This window comes from Babylonia areolata, chromosome 22 (assembly GCF_041734735.1).
Source record: "Babylonia areolata isolate BAREFJ2019XMU chromosome 22, ASM4173473v1, whole genome shotgun sequence".
Classification (NCBI taxonomy): Eukaryota; Metazoa; Mollusca; class Gastropoda; order Neogastropoda; family Buccinidae; genus Babylonia; species Babylonia areolata.
In genome coordinates, this window is record NC_134897.1 from 295,201 (window position 1) to 316,277 (window position 21,077).

Sequence of the window (21,077 nt, forward strand, 5' to 3'; positions counted from 1 at the left end):
ACCTCTCTCGTCTGAGGGCTGTCTGTGGTTGTCATGGTTACGCACTTAGTGGCTGCCATGTTGGCGCCTTTCTTGTCAGCTCGGCTGTTGTCTGTCTGATAGTGCTCTGACACACTACACGTTTAGTGCTGATAGTGCTGTGACACACTACACATTTAGTGCTGATAGTTCTGTGACACACTACACGTTTAGTGCTGATAGTACTGTGACACACTACACATTTAGTGCTGATAGTACTGTGACACACTACACATTTAGTGCTGATAGTGCTGTGACACACTACACATTTAGTGCTGATAGTGCTGTGACACACTACACATTTAGTGCTGATAGTACTGTGACATACTACACATTTAGTGCTGATAGTACTGTGACGCACTACACATTTAGTGCTGATAGTACTGTGATACACTACACATTTAGTGTTGATAGTACTGTGACATACTACACATTTAGTGCCCATAGTACTGTGAGAAACTACCCATTTAGTGCTGATAGTACTGTGACGCACTACACATTTAGTGCTGATAGTGCTGTGACACACTACACGTTTAGTGCTGATAGTACTGTGACACACTACACATTTAGTGCTGATAGTACTGTGACATACTACACGTTTAGTGCTGATAGTACTCTGACGCACTACACGTTTAGTGCTGATAGTACTGTGACACACTACACATTTAGTGCTGATAGTACTTTGACGCACTACACATTTAGTGCTGATAGTACTGTGACACACTACACATTTAGTGCTGATAGTAATGTTACACACTACACATTTAGTGCTGATAGTGCTCTGACACACTACACGTTTAGTGCTGATAGTACTCTGACACACTACACATTTAGTGCTGATAGTGCTGTGACATACTACACATTTAGTGCTGATAGTAATGTGACACACTACACATTTAGTGCTGATAGTGCTCTGACACACTACACGTTCAGTGCTGATAGTACTGTGACATACTACACGTTTAGTGCTGATAGTACTCTGACGCACTACACATTTAGTGCTGATAGTACTGTGACACACTACACATTTAGTGCTGATAGTACTGTGACGCACTACACATTTAGTGCTGATAGTACTGTGACACTACACATTTAGTGCTGATAGTACTGTGAGAAACTACCCATTTAGTGCTGATAGTACTGTGACGCACTACACATTTAGTGCTGATAGTACACTGACACACTACACATATAGTGCTGATAGTACTGTAGCACACTACCCATTTAGTGCTGATAGTACTGTGACACACTACACATTTAGTGCTGATAGTACACTGACACACTACACATTTAGTGCTGATAGTACTGTGACACACTACACATTTAGTGTTGATAGTACACTGACACACTACACATATAGTGCTGACAGTACTGTAGCACACTACCCATTTAGTGCTGATAGTACTGTGACACACTACACATTTAGTGCTGATAGTACTGTGACACTACACATTTAGTGTTGATAGTACACTGCCACACTACACATATAGTACTGATAGTACTGTAGCACACTACCCATTTAGTGCTGATAGTACTGTGACACACTACACATTTAGTGTTGATAGTACACTGACACACTACACATTTAGTGCTGATAGTACTGTGACACACTACACATTTAGTGTTGATAGTACACTGACACACTACACATATAGTGCTGATAGTACTGTAGCACACTACCCATTTAGTGCTGATAGTACTGTGACACACTACATATTTAGTGCTGATAGTACTGTGACACACTACATATTTAGTGCTGATAGTACTGTGACACATTACACATTTAGTGTTGATAGTACTGTGACACATTACACATTAAGTGTTGATAGTACTGTAACACACTACACATTTAGTGCTGATAATACTGTGACACATTACACATTTAGTGTTGATAGTACTGTGACACATTACACATTAAGTGTTGATAGTACTGTGACACACTACACATTTAGTGCTGATAGTAATGTTATACACTACCTATTTAGTGCTGATAGTACTGTGACACACTACACATTTAGTGCTGATAGTACTGTGGTACGCTACACATTTAGTGTTGATAGTACTGTAACACACTAAGATTTAGTGTTGATAGTACTGTGGTACACTACACATTTAGTGTTGATAGTACTGTAACACACTAAGATTTAGTGCTGATAGTACTACGACACACTACACATTTAGTGTTGATAGTACTACGACACACTACACATTTAGTGTTGATAGTACTGTAACACACTACAGATTTAGTGCTGATAGTACTACGACACACTACACATTTAGTGTTGATAGTACTACGACACACTACACATTTAGTGTTGATAGTACTGTAACACACTAAGATTTAGTGCTGATAGTACTACGACACACTACACATTTAGTGTTGATAGTACTGTAACACACTACAGATTTAGTGCTGATAGTACTACGACACACTACACATTTAGTGTTGATAGTACTGTAACACACTACAGATTTAGTGCTGATAGTACTACGACACACTACACATTTAGTGTTGATAGTACTACGACACACTACACATTTAGTGTTGATAGTACTGTAACACACTAAGATTTAGTGTTGATAGTACTGTAACACACTGCAGATTTAGTTGTGATAGTACTACGACACACTACACATTTAGTGTTGATAGTACTGTAACACACTACAGATTTAGTGCTGATAGTACTACGACACACTACACATTTAGTGTTGATAGTACTGTAACACACTACAGATTTAGTGCTGATAGTACTACGACACACTACACATTTAGTGTTGATAGTACTATAACACACTACACATTTAGTGTTGATAGTACTACGACACACTACACATTTAGTGTTGATAGTACTGTAACACACTACAGATTTAGTTGTGATAGTACTGTGACACACTACAGATTTAGTGCTGATAGAACTGTAACACACTACAGATTTAGTGCTGATAGTACTACGACACACTACACATTTAGTGTTGATAGTACTACGACACACTACACATTTAGTGTTGATAGTACTGTAACACACTAAGATTTAGTGTTGATAGTACTACGACACACTACACATTTAGTGTTGATAGTACTGTTACACACTACAGATTTCGTGTTGATAGTACAACACACTGCGTATTTAGTATTTGATAGTACTGTAACACAATACAGATTTAGTGCTGATAGAACTGTGACACACTACACAGTTTGTTATGCTTTTTTTTAAATTATTATTATCCAAAAAACAGACACCACCGTGATAACCCTCTTTGCCTATTCTCCCGTGGCAGCAGAATGTGTGTGTGTGTGTGTGTGTGTGTGCTGATTTAGCTGCACAGGTCGTAGAAGCAGACTTTTCTACACAGTTATTTAACGTCAGCCAGCAGACGTCCTCCCCTCTCTCTCTCTCTCTCTCTCTCTCCAAAACTCCCCGACAGTGCGTGTGGAGGTGGGCAGTGGGGGGAGGGAGGGGGGAGGGGGGGGGGTAGAGGTGCGTGGTGCGTGTTGTGGGGAATGGGGGTGGGGGGGGGGGTGGGGGGTGCGTGGAGTGTGTGTTGTGGGGGTATGGGGGGGGAAAGGGGTGCGGGTTGGTTGGCACACACGCAACTGACTGGCTCCATCACACACCGACAGTCAGAACTGCACGGCAGCTGTGGCTTTGGGCTGTGTACCCTGTGTGTGTGTGTGTGTGTGTGTGTGTGTGTGTGTTTATATATTGTGTGTGTGTGTGTGTGTGTGTTGTAAAGACTCCAGAGAGAGTCAACCTTTCCTGTGTGTGAAGCACCAGTCATACAGTGATTACCACGGTACCTCTACAGACAGACAGTGTTTACCACGGTACCTCTACAGACAGACAGTGATTACCACGGTACCACTACAGACAGACAGTGTTTACCACGGTACCACTACAGACAGACAGTGTTTACCACGGTACCACTACAGACAGTGTTTACCACGGTACCATTACAGACAGACTGTTTACCATGATACCACTGCTGACAGAGTATTTACCACGGTATCACTGCATACATAATATTTACCACTATACCACTGCTGAATATTTACCACGGTACAACTGCAGACAGAATATTTACCACGGTACCATTGCTGAGTACCAAGGCCGGACTAAGCGCGTTGGGTTACGCTGCTGGTCAGGCATCTGCTTGGCAGATGTGGTGTAGCGTGTATGGATTTGTCCGAACGCAGTGACGTCTCCTTGAGCTACTGAAACGGAAACTGCGGAGTATTTACCACGGTACCACTGCTGAGTATTTACCACGGTACCACTGCAGAAAGAGTGTTTAGCACGGTACCACTGCAGAAAGAGTGTTTAGGCACGGTACCACTGTAGTGTGAAGCACGGTACCACTGTAGAACTAGTGTGAAGCACGGTACCACTGTAGAACTAGTGTGAGGCACGGTACCACTGTAGTGTGAGGCACGGTACCACTGTAGAACTAGTGTTTAGCACGGTACCACTGTAGAACTAGTGTGAGGCACGGTACCACTGTAGTGTGAGGCACGGTACCACTGTAGAACTAGTGTGAAGCACGGTACCACTGTAGAACTAGTGTTTAGCACGGTACCACTGTAGAACTAGTGTGAGGCACGGTACCACTGTAGTGTGAGGCACGGTACCACTGTAGAACTAGTGTGAAGCACGGTACCACTGTAGAACTAGTGTTTAGCACGGTACCACTGTAGAACTAGTGTGAGGCACGGTACCACTGTAGTGTGAGGCACGGTACCACTGTAGAACTAGTGTGAAGCACGGTACCACTGTAGAACTAGTGTTTAGCACGGTACCACTGTAGAACTAGTGTGAGGCACGGTACCACTGTAGTGTGAGGCACGGTACCACTGTAGAACTAGTGTGAGGCACGGTACCACTGTAGAACTAGTGTGAGGCACGGTACCACTGTAGTGTGAGGCACGGTACCACTGTAGTGTGAGGCACGGTACCACTGTAGTGTGAGGCACGGTACCACTGTAGAACTAGTGTGAGGCACGGTACCACTGTAGTGTGAGGCACGGTACCACTGTAGAACTAGTGTGAGGCACGGTACCACTGTAGTGTGAAGCACGGTACCACTGTAGAACTAGTGTGAGGCACGGTACCACTGTAGAGCTAGTGTGAGGCACGGTACCACTGTAGAACTAGTGTGAGGCACGGTACCACTGTAGTGTGAAACACGGTACCACTGCAGACAGACAGTGTGAATACCAAGGTAGCACTGACGACACTGACAGAGTGAATACCAAGGTAGCACTGACGACACTGACAGAGTGAATACCAAGGTAGCACTGACGACACTGACAGACAGTGTGAATACCAAGGTAGCACTGACGACACTGACAGAGTGAATACCAAGGTAGCACTGACGACACTGACAGAGTGAATACCAAGGTAGCACTGACCACACTGACAGTGTGAATACCAAGGTAGCACTGACGACACTGACAGACAGTGTGAATACCAAGGCAGCACTGACGACACTGACAGTGTGAATACCAAGGCAGCACTGACGACACTGACAGTGTGAATACCAAGGTAGCACTGACCACACTGACAGTGTGAATACCAAGGCAGCACTGACCACACTGACAGTGTGAATACCAAGGTAGCACTGACGACACTGACAGTGTGAATACCAAGGTAGCACTGACGACACTGACAGTGTGAATACCAAGGTAGCACTGACGACACTGACAGTGTGAATACCAAGGTAGCACTGACGACACTGACAGTGTGAATACCAAGGCAGCACTGACGACACTGACAGTGTGAATACCAAGGCAGCACTGACGACACTGACAGTGTTAATACCAAGGTAGCACTGACGACACTGACAGTGTGAATACCAAGGTAGCACTGACGACACTGACAGACAGTGTGAATACCAAGGCAGCACTGACAGACAGTGTGAATACCAAGGCAGCACTGATGACACTGACAGTGTGAATACCAAGGCAGCACTGACGACACAGACAGTGTGAATACCAAGGTAGCACTGATGACACTGACAGTGTGAATACCAAGGCAGCACTGACAGACAGTGTGAATACCAAGGCAACACTGACGACACTGACAGTGTGAATACCAAGGCAGCACTGACGACACTGACAGTGTGAATAACAAGGTAGCACTGATGACACTGACAGTGTGAATACCAAGGCAGCACTGACAGACAGTGTGAATACCAAGGCAACACTGACGACACTGACAGTGTGAATACCAAGGCAGCACTGACGACACAGACAGTGTGAATACCAAGGTAGCACTGACGACACTGACAGACAGTGTGAATACCAAGGCAGCACTGACGACACTGACAGTGTGAATACCAAGGCAGCACTGACGACACTGACAGACAGTGTGAATACCAAGGTAGCACTGACGACACTGACAGACAGTGTGAATACCAAGGCAGCACTGACGACACTGACAGTGTGAATACCAAGGTAGCACTGACGACACTGACAGTGTGAATACCAAGGCAACACTGACGACACTGACAGTGTTAATACCAAGGTAGCACTGACGACACTGACAGTGTGAATACCAAGGTAGCACTGACGACACTGACAGTGTGAATACCAAGGTAGCACTGACCACACTGACAGTGTGAATACCAAGGTAGCACTGACGACACTGACAGGGTGAATACCAAGGTAGCACTGACGACACTGACAGTGTGAATACCAAGGTAGCACTGACGACACTGACAGTGTGAATACCAAGGCAGCACTGACGACACTGACAGACAGTGTGAATACCAAGGTAGCACTGACGACACTGACAGTGTGAATACCAAGGTAGCACTGACGACACTGACAGACAGTTTGAATACCAAGGTAGCACTGACGACACTGACAGTGTGAATACCAAGGTAGCACTGACGACACTGACAGTGTGAATACCAAGGTAGCACTGACGACACTGACAGACAGTGTGAATACCAAAGTAGCACTGACGACACTGACAGTGTGAATACCAAGGCAACACTGACGACACTGACAGTGTGAATACCAAGGTAGCACTGACGACACTGACAGACAGTGTGAATACCAAGGTAGCACTGACGACACTGACAGTGTGAATACCAAGGCAGCACTGACCACACTGACAGTGTGAATACCAAGGCAGCACTGACGACACTGACAGACAGTGTGAATACCAAGGTAGCACTGACGACACTGACAGTGTGAATACCAAGGTAGCACTGACGACACTGACAGTGTGAATACCAAGGCAGCACTGACGACACTGACAGACAGTGTGAATACCAAGGCAGCACTGACGACACTGACAGACAGTGTGAATACCAAGGTAGCACTGACCACACTGACAGTGTGAATACCAAGGCAGCACTGACGACACTGACAGTGTGAATACCAAGGTAGCACTGACCACACTGACAGTGTGAATACCAAGGTAGCACTGACGACACTGACAGTGTGAATACCAAGGTAGCACTGACGACACTGACAGACAGTGTGAATACCAAGGCAGCACTGACGACACTGACAGTGTGAATACCAAGGCAGCACTGACGACACTGACAGTGTGAATACCAAGGTAGCACTGACGACACTGACAGTGTGAATACCAAGGTAGCACTGACGACACTGACAGACAGTGTGAATACCAAGGCAGCACTGACAGACAGTGTGAATACCAAGGCAACACTGACGACACTGACAGTGCGAATACCAAGGCAGCACTGACGACACAGACAGTGTGAATACCAAGGTAGCACTGATGACACTGACAGTGTGAATACCAAGGCAGCACTGACGACACTGACAGTGTGAATACCAAGGTAGCACTGATGACACTGACAGTGTGAATACCAAGGCAGCACTGACAGACAGTGTGAATACCAAGGCAACACTGACGACACTGACAGTGTGAATACCAAGGCAGCACTGACGACACAGACAGTGTGAATACCAAGGTAGCACTGACGACACTGACAGACAGTGTGAATACCAAGGCAGCACTTACGACACTGACAGTGTGAATACCAAGGCAGCACTGACGACACTGACAGACCTCTCGCCTTACATAACGGAACAGAAGACGCCTGGACTTGATCTGCTGTGGGAACACCAGACAGGGGTTGCTATGGTAGCCGTGTGGTAACCGTGTTCCCCTGGAACTCCAGAATTAATATAATGGCCAGATCTGAGCAATGTGGAGATGGTGGGGGACATGCGTGTGTGTGTGTGTGTGTGTGGGAGGTGTGGGGGGGTTGGGGGGGGGGATGAGGCACTTGGTTAATTTGGTGAGAGCGAAGTTTGGTTCTGTATGGAGCTATGGAGTGGCAACCATTTATCGTGAGAAGAACCAAAGGATTCCTGGCAAGAAAAACACACACACTCTCTCTCTCACACACACACACTCACACTCTCTCTCTCTCTCTCACACACACACACACACACACACACACACACACACACACACACACATGTATACATACATACAGACATCTGTACACACACACACACACACACACACACACACACACACACACACACACATGTATACATACATACAGACATCTGTACACACACACACACACACACACGCACGCACACACACACACACAAGAAGTCAGTAACCATGTACATCACATAATTATATACATCAATAATCACATGCATAGTACATGTACAAATGATGCAGTAATGGAGGATAGAGAGAGCAAGAAGAAGAAGAAGAAGAAGAAGAAGAATGACAGGGCGGATAAATAGAGAGCGAGAGAGAGAGAGAGAGAGAGAGAGGGGGGGGGGGCAGATGGGGGAGGAGGAGGGGGGGCACAAACATCATTGTGCTCAGACCGTGTCAACACGATGAACTATGGAAAGGCGTCTGTCTCTCTGTCCGTCCGTCCGTGTTTCATTGTATGTCTGTTCCTTGTTCCATCATGATTGTATGTCCTTCAGTCTGTCTGTTCTTTGTTCCATCATGATTGTATGTCCTTCAGTCTCTGTCTGTTCCTTGTTCCATCATGATTGTATGTCCTTCAGTCTGTCTGTTCCTTGTTCCATCATGATTGTATGTCCTTCAGTCTCTGTCTGTTCTTTGTTCCATCATGATTGTATGTCCTTCATTCTGTCTGTTCTTTGTTCCATCATGATTGTATGTCCTTCAGTCTCTGTCTGTTCCTTGTTCCATCATGATTGTATGTCCTTCAGTCTGTCTGTTCTTTGTTCCATCATGATTGTATATCCTTCAGTCTCTGTCTGTTCTTTGTTCCATCATGATTGTATGTCCTTCAGTCTCTGTCTGTTCCTTGTTCCATCATGATTGTATGTCCTTCAGTCTGTCTGTTCTTTGTTCCATCATGATTGTATGTCCTTCAGTCTCTGTCTGTTCCTTGTTCCATCATGATTGTATGTCCTTCAGTCTCTGTCTGTTCTTTGTTCCATCATGATTGTATGTCCTTCAGTCTCTGTCTGTTCCTTGTTCCATCATGATTGTATGTCCTTCAGTCTGTCTGTTCCTTGTTCCATCATGATTGTATGTCCTTCAGTCCCTGTCTGTTCCTTGTTGCATCATGATTGTATGTCCTTCAGTCTGTCTGTTCTTTGTTCCATCATGATTGTATGTCCTTCAGTCTCTGTCTGTTCCTTGTTCCATCATGATTGTATGTCCTTCATTCTGTCTGTTCTTTGTTCCATCATGATTGTATGTCCTTCAGTCTCTGTCTGTTCTTTGTTCCATCATGATTGTATGTCCTTCATTCTGTCTGTTCTTTGTTCCATCATGATTGTATGTCCTTCAGTCTGTCTGTTCCTTGTTCCATCATGATTGTATGTCCTTCATTCTGTCTGTTCCTTGTTCCATCATGATTGTATGTCCTTCAGTCTGTCTGTTCTTTGTTCCATCATGATTGTATGTCCTTCAGTCTCTGTCTGTTCCTTGTTCCATCATGATTGTATGTCCTTCAGTCTGTCTGTTCCTTGTTCCATCATGATTGTATGTCCTTCAGTCTGTATGTTCTTTGTTCCATCATGATTGTATGTCCTTCAGTCTCTGTCTGTTCCTTGTTCCATCATGATTGTATGTCCTTCAGTCTGTCTGTTCCTTGTTCCATCATGATTGTATGTCCTTCAGTCTGTCTGTTCTTTGTTCCATCATGATTGTATGTCCTTCAGTCTGTCTGTTCCTTGTTCCATCATGATTGTATGTCCTTCAGTCTGTCTGTTCTTTGTTCCATCATGATTGTATGTCCTTCAGTCTCTGTCTGTTCCTTGTTCCATCATGATTGTATGTCCTTCAGTCTCTGTCTGTTCCTTCTTCCGTCATGATTGTATGTCCTTCAGTCTGTCTGTTCCTTGTTCCATCATGATTGTATGTCCTTCAGTCTGTCTGTTCTTTGTTCCATCATGATTGTATGTCCTTCAGTCTGTCTGTTCTTTGTTCCATCATGATTGTATGTCCTTCAGTCTGTCTGTTCCTTGTTCCATCATGATTGTATGTCCTTCAGTCTGTCTGTTCCTTGTTCCATCATGATTGTATGTCCTTCAGTCTGTCTGTTCCTTGTTCCATCATGATTGTATGTCCTTCAGTCTGTCTGTTCCTTGTTCCATCATGATTGTATGTCCTTCAGTCTGTCTGTTCCTTGTTCCATCATGATTGTATGTCCTTCAGTCTCTGTCTGTTCCTTGTTCCATCATGATTGTATGTCCTTCAGTCTGTCTGTTCCTTGTTCCATCATGATTGTATGTCCTTCAGTCTGTCTGTTCCTTGTTCCATCATGATTGTATGTCCTTCAGTCTCTGTCTGTTCCTTGTTCCATCATGATTGTATGTCCTTCAGTCTGTCTGTTCCTTGTTCCATCATGATTGTATGTCCTTCAGTCTGTCTGTTCCTTGTTCCATCATGATTTTATGTCCTTCAGTGTGTCAGTCTGTTTGTCCATAGTTTCCCCATGTTTGTATGTGCTGTTGTCTATTAGTTAGATATATTTCATTACTTGTTATGTGATGTGTATAAACATGTTTTTTATAAGTGTGCTGTTGTCTTTTAGTTTTGCTATATTTCATTACAATTCATGTGATGTCTATAAACATGTCTCTATAAGTCTGCTGCTGTCTTTTAGTTTGGTATATTTCATTACATATTATGTGATGTCTATAAACAAGTCTTTACAAGTCTGCTGCTGACAGACACGTGACCTTTGCAGTTGCGAAATGTATCGTGTGGTGAGAAACAAATGGCGTCGTATCATTTGTACGTCGGCAAAATGTCAGGGGTCAGCGGTAACTTTCAGGTCGTGGTTTACTTCATGGCACACTCTCCGGCATGGAGTGTGGCACAACTCTCTGTCTGTCTGTCTGTCTGTCTCTCTCTCTCTCTCTGTCTGTCTGTCTGTCTCTCCTCTCTCTGTTTCTGTCTCTCTGTGTCTCTCTCTTTCTCTGTCTGTCTGTCTCTCTGTCTCTTTCTCTCTCTCTCTCTCTGTCCATATCTCTCTTTGTCTGTCTGTCTCTTTCTATGTCTGTCTGTCTGTCTCTCTCTGTCTCTGTCTCTCTCTGTGAAAATGTCTTAACTAACACGGTTTCTTTGTAGACAAAACAATGAGGCTACTGTATATCAGTACAGTTTAGATGTATTCTTGTGTTACGTTTGTACTACTTTTGTTTACATGTGTTAAGTAGCTGCGCTGATGTTATAAACATTATTTGTTTACATGTGTTAAGTAACTGCGCTGATGTTATAAACATTATTTGTTGACGATTATGTCATCCCCTCATCACAGAGGGGCCGTGGCCTTATCTGAATAAAACGATAAAACATTCTCTCTCTCTCTCTCTCTCTCTCTCTCTCTCTGTCCCTTACTCTCTGTCTCTGTCTGTCTGTCTGTCTGTCTGTCTCCCTCTCTCTCTCTCTCAATGTAAAAGATCTCATTCGTGCTTCCAAACAGGCATACTTCATCAAAATGTTAGATACTATGGCAAACAATTAATGAAATTACTAACACGTCTGGTGTTAAATCTCCAAAACACCTACAATCTCTCTGCCCCTCTCTCTCTGTGCCTCTGTGTGCTTCTCTGTCTCTGACCCTCTCTCTGTGCCTCGCTCTGTGTGCCTTTTTCTCTGTCTCTCTCTCTTTGTGCCTCACTCGGACTCTTTCTCTCCATGTCTCTCTCTGTCTCTCTCTCAGTGTCTCCTTCTCTCTGTCTCTCTATGCCTCTCCCTCTCTGCCCCCACCTCTCTCTCTGTCCCTCTCTCTCTGCCCCCACCTCTCTCTCTGCCCCTCTCTCTCTGCCTCTCTCTCTCTGCCTCTCTCTCTCTGTCTCTGCCCCCACCTCTCTCTCTCTCTCTCTCTCTCTCTGCCCCCACCTCTCTCTCTGCCCCCACCTCTCTCTCTGTCTCTCTCTCTCTGCCCCCACCTCTCTCTCTGCCCCCACCTCTCTCTCTGCCTCTCTCTCTCTGCCCCTCTCTCTCTGCCCCCACCTCTCTCTCTGTCCCTCTCTCTCTGCCCCCACCTCTCTTTCTGTCCCTCTCTCTCTCTGCCCCCACCTCTCTCTCTGTCCCTCTCTCTCTCTGCCTCTCTCTCTGCCCCTCTCTCTCTGCCCCCACCTCTCTCTCTGTCCCTCTCTCTCTCTGCCTCTCTCTCTGCCCCTCTCTCTCTGCCCCCACCTCTCTCTCTGTCCCTCTCTCTCTCTGCCTCTCTCTCTGCCCCTCTCTCTCTGCCCCCACCTCTCTCTCTGTCCCTCTCTCTCTCTGCCTCTCTCTCTGCCCCTCTCTCTCTGCCCCCACCTCTCTCTCTGTCCCTCTCTCTCTCTGCCTCTCTCTCTGCCCCTCTCTCTCTGCCCCCACCTCTCTCTCTGTCCCTCTCTCTCTCTGCCTCTCTCTCTGCCCCTCTCTCTCTGTCCCTCTCTCTCTGCCCCCACCTCTCTCTGCCCCTCTCTCTCTGTCCCTCTCTCTCTGCCCCCACCTCTCTCTCTGTCCCTCTCTCTCTCTGCCTCTCTCTCTGCCCCTCTCTCTCTGCCCCCACCTCTCTCTCTGTCCCTCTCTCTCTCTGCCTCTCTCTCTGCCCCTCTCTCTCTGCCCCCACCTCTCTCTCTGTCCCTCTCTCTCTGCCCCCACCTCTCTCTGCCCCCACCTCTCTCTCTGTCCCTCTCTCTCTCTGCCCCCACCTCTCTGTCTGCCCCTCTCTCTCTGCCCCTCTCTCTCTGCCCCCACCTCTCTCTCTGCCTCTCTCTCTCTGCCCCCACCTCTCTCTCTGCCCCTCTCTCTCTGCCTCTCTCTCTGCCCCTCTCTGCCCCCACCTCTCTCTCTGCCCCTCTCTCTCTGTCCCTCTCTCTGTGCCCCCACCTCTCTCTCTGCCCCTCTCTCTCTGCCCCTCTCTCTCTCTGCCCCTCTCTCTCTGTCCCTCTCTCTCTGCCCCCACCTCTCTCTGCCCCTCTCTCTCTGTCCCTCTCTCTCTGCCCCCACCTCTCTCTCTGTCCCTCTCTCTCTGCCCCCACCTCTCTCTCTGTCCCTCTCTCTCTCTGCCCCCACCTCTCTCTCTGTCCCTCTCTCTCTCTGCCCCCACCTCTCTCTCTGTCCCTCTCTCTCTCTGCCCCCACCTCTCTCTCTGTCCCTCTCTCTCTCTGCCTCTCTCTCTCTGCCCCTCTCTCTCTGCCCCCACCTCTCTCTCTGCCCCTCTCTCTCTCTGCCCCCACCTCTCTCTCTGCCTCTCTCTCTCTGCCTCTCTCTCTGCCCCTCTCTGCCCCCACCTCTCTCTCTGCCTCTCTCTCTCTGCCCCCACCTCTCTCTCTGCCTCTCTCTCTCTGCCCCCACCTCTCTCTCTGCCCCTCTCTCTCTGCCCCCACCTCTCTCTCTGTCCCTCTCTCTCTCTGCCTCTCTCTCTCTGCCCCTCTCTCTCTGCCCCCACCTCTCTCTCTGCCCCTCTCTCTCTGCCCCTCTCTCTCTGCCCCACCTCTCTCTCTGCCCCTCTCTCTCTGCCCCCACCTCTCTCTCTGCCCCTCTCTCTCTGCCCCCACCTCTCTCTCTGCCTCTCTCTCTCTGTCCCTCTCTCTCTGCCCCCACCTCTCTCTCTGCCTCTCTCTCTCTGCCTCTCTCTCTCTCTCTGCCTCTCTCTCTGTCCCTCTCTCTCTGCCCCCACCTCTCTCTCTGCCTCTCTCTCTCTGTCACTCTCTCTCTGCCTCTCTCTCTCTGTCCCCCTCTCTCTGCCCCCACCTCTCTCTCTGTCACTCTCTCTCTGTCTCTCTCTCTCTCTGCCCCCACCTCTCTCTCTGCCTCTCTCTCTGTCACTCTCTCTCTGCCTCTCTCTCTCTCTCGGTCCCTTTCTCTCTGCCCCCACCTCTCTCTCTGTTTCTCTCCCCCTGCCCCTCTCTCTCTGCCCCTCTCTCTGTCACTCTCTCTGTCACTCTCTCTCTCTCTCTGCCTCTCTCTCTGTGCCCCTCTCTCTACCTCTCTCTGTGCCCCTCTCTCTCTACCTCTCTCTCTCTGCCTCTCTCTCTGTCACTCTCTCTCTCTCTCTGCCTCTCTCTCTCTGCTCCCACCTCTCTCTCTGTCTCTCTCTCTCTGCCCCCACCTCTCTCTCTGCCTCTCTCTCTCTGCCCCTCTCTCTCTACCTCTCTCTCTGCCTCTCTCTCTCTGTCTCTCTCTCTCTCTCTGCCTCTCTCTCTCTGCTCCCACCTCTCTCTCTGTCTCTCTGTCTCTCTCTCTCTGCCCCCACCTCTCTCTCTGCCTCTCTCTCTCTGCCCCTCTCTCTCTACCTCTCTCTCTGCCTCTCTCTCTGCCCCTACCTCTCTCTCTGTCTCTCTCTCTCTCTGCCCCCATCTCTCCCTCTGCCTCTCTCTCACTGCCCCCACCTCTCTCTCTGCCTCTCTCTCTGTCTCTCTCTCTCTGTCACTCTCTCTCTGCCCCTCTCTCTCTGCCTCTCTCTCTCTCTGCCCCCACCTCTCTCTCTGTCTCTCTCTCTCTCTGCCCCCACCTCTCTCTGCCTCTCTCTCTCTCTGCCCCCACCTCTCTCTCTGTCTCTCTCTCTCTGCCCCCACCTCTCTCTCTGTCTCTCTCTCTCTGCCCCCACCTCTCTCTCTGTCTCTCTCTCTCCGCCTTACAGGTAATGACAATAAAAATGTCAAAGCGTCAAAGCGTCTCTCTCTGCCTCTCTCTCTCTCTGCCCCCACCTCTCTCTCTGTCTCTCTCTCTCTCTGCCCCCACCTCTCTCTCTGTCTCTCTCCCTCTGCCCCCACCTCTCTCTGTCTGTCTCTGTCTCCCTCCCCCCCCCACCTCTCTCTGTCTCTGTCTCTGTCTCCCTCCCCTCCCACCTCTCTCTGTCTCCCTCCCCTCCCACCTCTCTCTGTCTCTGTCTCTGTCTCCCTGTACATTCATCTCTTTGCATCTCAGTCTTTGTCTCTGTCTCGCTGTCTGTCTGTCTCCTTCTGTATCCCACTGTCTCTTTCTCTTCTTTCTTTTTCTGTCTTTCCCTGTGTGTCTTCCTCTCGTTTGACACTCAAATTATTTGTTGCCGAAATTTAGGGTCTTCGTAAAATTTAATCCGCAGAGAATTGAAAAAAAAAAATCTTGGAGTATCATTGCGAACACGAAATGATGTGATAGAGAGTTCGACAAACAGATACCCCATGTATTTCCATTGCATGGCAAAGTGTATTTAGTACTGCTTAACATTACCACAAATGAACCAGTTCAGAGTCTCCCCAAAATACATGCTAGTTGTCTGGACGCCAGGGGCAAAATGAAGTGGGTAACAAAAATTAACACTTCACCAACTTGTTTTTGATTATGTTTGGATGATGAATCAGGGCATTGAGAATATTTCTGGATGTGTTGGTATTTGTATTTGTATTTCTTTTTATCACAACAGATTTCTCTGTGTGAAATTCGGGCTGCTCTCCCCAGGGAGAGCACGTCGCTACACTACAGCGCCACCCATTTTTTGGTATTTTTCCTGCGTGTATTTTTATTTGTTTTTCCTATCAAAGTGGATTTTTCTTCAGAATTTTGCCAGGAACAACCCTTTTTGTTGCCGTGGGTTCTTTTACGTGCGCTAAGTGCATGCTGCACACGGGACCTCGGTTTATCGTCTCAGCGCCCAGACCACCACTCAAGGTCTAGTGGAGGGGGAGAAAATATCGGCGGCTGAGCCGTGATTCGAACCAGCGCGCTCAGATTGTCTCGCTTCCTAGGCGGACGCGTTACCTCTAGGCCATCACTCCACATGGTTGGTACAATTCTGTTTGAGGCAAGATGACAAGAATGGATTCTCACGTTCATGAGAGTAAAGATAGACACCTTGCATTGTTTTCCCAAATACTTAACAATGAAAATGGCTAGACATTTTGAATGAAATACTTATCAATGAAAATGGCTAGACATTTTGAATGAAATACATATCAGTGAAAATGGCTAGACGTTTTGAATATATCAGCAGTAAAGAATACATAACGGTCTTAAGAAAAGCACAGAAAAATCATTTGAAGAACTTACACAAGAAACTTTGGAACTTCAGAAAAATCAGGCCAAGAGACCAACTGGAAACTTTCAAAAGGAAACGGATGCTTCATGTCCAATTGGTGTAAATGATCTGAATGCACACCACTTTAAACATTTTGATCTTCAGCTTCAAGATGATCGTGTTAACCGTGATATCGATTATAATCTGGAATTTATGTACATGCCACTTACAGAAGGAGATATAAAATAGCAGTCTACCAACTCTAATGTGGAAAAGCATCTGGGGCGACAGTGAGAGAACGACCCTTTGCTAATAAAACGAACACATTTTAAAATTAATAATGCGCCAATTTCTTCAAAATGTAAGTCACTTTCGATCTTTCAGTTACAGTTTGACTGAACGGGACACATACTAGACGCCATGTTCAGGCCATGCCAAAAATGTTCATCCTTGATTAAAAATCGTTTGGAGTCCTGAATTCATGGCCATAGAGATTTCTTCCCAGCCCTCTTGCGGTGACAGCATGTGAGTGTGTGAGTGCGTATGTGCTTGTCATGGGAGCCCTGTGTGTGTGTGTGTGTGTGTGTGTGTGGTGACGATCACGTTCTCTGGACCATAACGTCACTGTAGGTCTGATTGAATCAAGGCGTCACTGTAGATCCGCGTTATGGCGTCACTGTTGGGTCTATCTTGTGACGTCACTGTGTGTCTTCAGACTGTGTTTGACGTGACTGAAATTCGTCTGACTGGGTCATGACGTCACCATATGTCTGACTGGGTCATGACGTCACTGCAGGTTTGACTTGGCCATGACGTCACTATAGATTTGAATTGGTCATGACCTCACTGTGGTCTGACTGGTCATGACGTCACTGAAGGTCTGAGTTGGCCATGACGTCACTGTAGCTTTTGACTGTTATGACGTCACTATGTCTGGCTGGGCCATGATGTCACTAGCACTGTAGTCTGGTCATGACGTCACTGTAGCTCTGAATTGGCCATATCATCACTGTTGGTCAGGTTGGGCCGTGACGTCACTGTGGGTCTGGCTGGGCCATGACGTCAATGTAGCTCTGGCTGGGACATGCATCGGTTGGCAGGCAGTCTGTCAGGTAGCAGTGTGATGGAAGGGAAAAGTCATGCCCCTTCCCTCTGTTAGCCCCCCACCCCCATCCCCCATATTGAAAAAAAATGGTTGCATTGACACTTGTATTTTAACTCTCTCCATACGAACGGCGAAAGAGACGACGTTAACAGCGTTTCACCCCAATTACCATCATCAAAATATTGCAAGCGGCAGGCTCTTATACTGAAGAGGTGAATGTTGACAAAGAATACCACAATTCTGACGACGGAAGCGAAAGGTTGGTTCATTCAGACACCCACTGGACATCCGAGGGGTCTGTGTAGAGGAGAAGAGAGGACTGGCCGTACTGAGTGAGTTAACAACCTGTATAGGCATGTGTGTTCAAAAACACGAGGTGCATTGACACACGAGTGATCAAAGATACGAACAGTATTAATTTAGGTCATGTGTATTGTTCATTAACAAGAGCTACATTGACATGTGTGTGTTCATAGGCGTGAAATGTATTGATATTTAGGTTCACAAACACGAGCTGTTTTGACGCATGTGTGTTCGTAAAGAAGGTGAAGTGTTTACCACATACCAGTCACCATGTCAACAAGGACAGGTGTTTACCTTTCACGAGTCAAAAATAACACGTGTTTACCTTTCACCAGTCAGCACGACAACAAAGACAGGTGTTTACCTTTCACCAGTCAACAAGAAAAGGTGTTCACCTTTCACCAGTCAACACGTCAGCAAGGACAGGTGTTTACCTTTCACCAGTCAACATGTCAACAAGGACAGGTGTTTAGCTTTCACCAGTCAACACGTCAACAAGGAGAGGTGTTTACCTTTCACCAGCCAGCTCGTTTTCGAAGAGAGGTGTTTACCTTTCACCATGTCAGCAAGAAGAGGTGTTTACCTTTCACCAGTCAGCGCGAAGAGGTGTTTACCTTTCACCAGTCAGCGCGAAGAGGTGTTTACCTTTCACCAGTCAGCGCGAAGAGGTGTTTACCTTTCACCAGTCAGTACGTCAGCAAGGACATGTGTTTACCTTTCACCATTCAACACTTCAACAAGGACAGGTGTCTGCCTTTCACCAGTCAACAAGAAGAGGTGTTTACCTTTCATCATGTCAATAAGAAGAGATGTTTACCTTTCACCAGCCATCAACAAAAGGTGTTAACTTTCACCAGACAGCAAGAAGAGTGTTTACTTTTCACCAGTCAACACGTACGTCAACAAGAAGATGTGTTTACCTTTTACCAGTCAAGAAGAAGAGGTGTTCACCTTTCACCAGTCAACAAAGAGAGGTGTTTACTTTTCACCAGTCAACAAGAAGAAGTGTTTACCTTTCACCATGTCAGCAAGAAGAGGTGTTTACCTTTCACCATGTCAGCAAGATGAGGTGTTTACCTTTCACCATGTCAGCAAGATGAGGTGTTTACCTTTCACCATGTCCGCAAGAAGAGGTGTTTACCTTTCACCATGTCAGCAAGATGAGGTGTTTACCTTTCACCATTCAACAAGATGAGGTGTTTATCTTTCACCAGTCAACAAGATGAGGTGTTTACCTTTCACCAGTCATCACGTCAACAAGGACAAGAGTTTGCCTTTCACCATTCAACAAGATGAGGTGTTTACCTTTCACCAGTCAACACGTCAACAAGATGAGGTGTTTACCTTTCACCAGTCAACAAGATGAGGTGTTTACCTTTCACCAGTCAACAAGATGAGGTGTTTACCTTTCACCAGTCAACAAGATGAGGTGTTTACCTTTCACCAGTCAACACGTCAGCAAGGGCCCCCCCCCCACGGTGTGGGCCACGTGACACGTCACGTGACTGAAGGGGGGCGCCACAGGCAGTGCGGTGGACGGCTGTTGGTTGCCATGGAAGCGGTCGGTGTGCGGCCGCCAACAGATGGTGTTGTTTAACCACCACCCCCTCCCCGCCCCCCCCCCCCCCCACTCCCCCTCCCCTCTCTGCACGCGCTGCCAACTGCTGCTCAGCAGGGCTTCCCACAGGGAGGAGAGGAAGGGGGGGCGGGGGGGGGGGAGAGAGGGGGAGAGTGTGGGTGGAGGGTAGTGAGCGCGCATGCTGTGCAATGTGCTGAGGGGATGAAAAGGGGGCGGGGAATAAGGACTAAGAATAAGGTCAGGTAATGAGGCTTTGAGTGAGATGAGCGCTGTGAGCTCGCTTTCGAAATAGATCTCAACACGCACTGTTCGTTCTGACACGTTATTTAATTAACACACACTCTCTCTGTCTCTCTCTGTGTCTGTGTTTCTTTGTCTCTGCCTCTCTCTCTCTCTCTCTCTGAGTGTGTGTGTATGTTGTGTTGGTGGTGATGTGCAGTGTTGGAATTGTTGTTTTAAGTTCTGTTGTAGCAGCAGTTGTAGCAGCAGCAGCAGTCGCCGAAAGAGTAAAGCAGTAGTGGTAGTAGTCGTAGTCGTCGTCGTAGTAGTAGTAGTAGTAGGTGGTGGTGGTGGCGCATGTTGGGATACACTACTGGTCAAGCATCTCTTCAACAGATGGATTTGTCTGAGCGCAGTGACACCTTTTTTAGTAACTGAACTGAACTGGTAGTGATGGTGATCGTGAGCGCACGCGCGCGCGCGCGTGTGTGTGTGTGTGTGTCAGTGTGTTTGTGGCTGCGCGCGCGCGTGTGTGTGTGTGTGTGTGTGTGGCTTTGTCACTGTGTGTTTGTGAGTGTGTACATGCGTGCGTGTGTGTGTGTGTGTGTGTGTGAGAGAGAGAGAGAGAGAGAGAGACAGACAGACAGACAGACAGACAGAGAGAACTCAGAACTCAAAACGTTTTTTACTCAACGATTAAGATTTTAGGCATGGCCCATTCTTCCAAACTGTCCTTGCTAATCTACATCAGTTACAATAGCACACACACACACACACACACACACACACACACACAGAGAGAGAGAGAGAGAGAGAGAGAGAGCTCTATGCAAAACAGTCACAGAAGGCAATTGATAATTTTCTTCCGGCTGCGAATTCGAGACATGCATACGCGTGGATAACAGGTGTGTAAGCACTTCCACTTTACTCCACGGAATCATGGCTATATACATTATTGTTTTTATTGTTATCATTATTATTGTTACTATCATTAGTATTAGTATTAATATTATCATCATCATTAATATTTTAACAGCACTCACACACACACACACACACACACACACACACACACACACACACACACACACACACACACACACACACACACACAATCTGCCTTTCTTTTTGTGAGAACTCACACACACTTGCAAAATGTCCGAATTTGTAACACTCGCGGAATTCTTTTCCTTTGGTGGGGCAATGTCCTATGTGAGAGAAAATACCACGACAATAGCGCCATATACTTCCACTGCATGTGCTACTACAGTTTGCGCCACTGGGTTTGCAGCCATGAAATTTTTTTGGTGTACTGTGATTATGTGAAAAAAACACTTATTGAAAATGACCCATGGCTACGATCTCACCTGTTGGTGGTGTCATCAGATGTATGGCTGCCCATCAGAAGTCAGTCTACGATCT

The 21,077-nt window shown here is 47.0% G+C and overlaps 1 protein-coding gene across 4 annotated transcripts in view; it reads left to right on the forward strand.

Moving 5' to 3' along the window:
- Positions 1–21,077, forward strand: part of LOC143297321 (small conductance calcium-activated potassium channel protein 1-like) — a 197,915-nt gene that overhangs the window by 5,438 nt on the left and 171,400 nt on the right. The gene's annotated exons all lie outside the window — the stretch shown is intronic.